Source organism: Cebus imitator, unplaced genomic scaffold (genome assembly GCF_001604975.1).
Source record: "Cebus imitator isolate Cc_AM_T3 unplaced genomic scaffold, Cebus_imitator-1.0 Scaffold318, whole genome shotgun sequence".
In the NCBI taxonomy this organism is placed as follows: Eukaryota; Metazoa; Chordata; class Mammalia; order Primates; family Cebidae; genus Cebus; species Cebus imitator.
Window position 1 is genome coordinate 2351990 of NW_016107633.1, and position 1785 is coordinate 2353774.

Below are 1785 nucleotides of genomic sequence, written 5' to 3' on the forward strand. Positions count from 1 at the left end.
TATATATATATATATGTATATATATATATGTATATATATATATGTATATATATATGTGTATGTATATATGTATATATATGTGTGTATATATATATATATATATATATGTATAAAATAAATAAAATACTCACTGGATGGGCTCAATAGCAGAAGGCAGATTGATAGAAGAGAACGAGCATACAGACAGATCAGTAGAATCATTAATCTAAAGAACAGCAAGACCAAAAGGCTGAAAAAATGAACAGAGCCTCAGGGACTTTTGGGACAATATCAAAATATCTGACATTTGTTTTATGAGAATCTCTAAAAGGAGAGGAAAAAGAGATTGGTGCAGAAAAAATATTTGTAGACATAATGACTATTTGACGTAAGAAAGATACAAATGAAGAACATTCATGAACCCCAAGCATAAGAAATATGATAGCAACGACAGCAAGGTATACAATAAATTTTTTTTTTTTTTTTTTTTTGAGACGGAGTCTTGCTCTGTCACTCAGGTTGCAGTGCAGGGGCATGATCTCAGCTCATTGAAACCTCTATCTCCTGGGTTGAAGCGATTCTCCTGCCTCAGTCTCCCAAGTAGCTGGAATTACAGGCGCCCACCATCACACCCAGCTAACTTTTTTGTATTTTTAGTAGAGATGGGGTTTCACCATGTTGGCCAGGCTGGTCTTGAACTCCTGACCTCGGGTCATCTGCCCACCTCGGCCTTCCAAAGTGCTAGGATCATAGGCGAGAGCCACTGTGCCCAGCTGGTATACCAAATTGCTCAAACCAGTAATCAAGAGAAAATCTGAGAAGCAGTCAGAGAAATGTCAGAGGAAGAAAGGCAGCGGTTACAGCAGAGGCAGTGCTGGGAACAATGCAAGCAAGAAGACAGAGGGGCAACATCTTTAAATAAAGTTCTGTCGACCTCGAATTCTACACCTAGCAAAGGTATCCTTCTTAAAATGAACCTGAATACTTAAAAAAAAAAAAAAAAAAAGCTGAAAGAGTCCATCAATAGCAGACCTGCAATACAAGAAATACTAAAGGACGTCCTTTAGGTAGAAGGAAAATGATACCAGATGGAAATAGGGATCTACACAAAAAGTAAAAAACACCAGTGCAATCACATAGGTAAAATAAGAGAAGATATTTGTGTTAGTTAACTCTCTGTAGGTTGTAATTGACTATTTAAATAAAAGTGAGATAGAGTCTAGCATTTATGAGATACGTAAAAGTAAAACATACAACAAACCACAGCATAACATCCACTAGGGGAAGTGTGAAAGTCTACTGCTTTGAGTTCTTAGACCATTCACGAAGTGATACAATATGACATCCTTTCTGCGATGTCATTAACGTCACTGACATGTATCTTGAAGAGGACAGAGTACAGACCCAGCCTCTGAGACTCATGAAAACATTCTTCTCTTTCCACCCCGGGTAACCACTCAGCCTCTGCTTCCATCTGGCCATGTGAGGCCATCCCGCCCATCAGGACCACTCCATGCCAAACTTCATACCTGCCTTACAGGGACAGCTCTGTCCAACAAGGCAAAGAGGAGACAGACTCTAGGGCCACTACTAGTTTTCAGTCAACTCTGATTATCAACCAGGTGTCACATTTTTCTGTTAATATATATGATGTTTAACCAAAATTGCCTGGGCCACTCTTTGAAAATGGACCATTTTCCAATCATTAATCTTACAGAACACTGTATAAGACAATATCACTCTTAAGTCTCTAGTCAATTATACACCGAATTATTTATTCTTTTTTCTTTCTTTTTTTTTTTTTTT

General features: G+C 37.8%; 1 protein-coding gene across 1 annotated transcript in view; it reads right to left on the minus strand.

Annotated features, from left to right (window-relative positions):
* TDRD12 (tudor domain containing 12) overlaps positions 1 to 1785 on the minus strand; it is an 89293-nt gene that overhangs the window by 50403 nt on the left and 37105 nt on the right. The window lies entirely within an intron of this gene.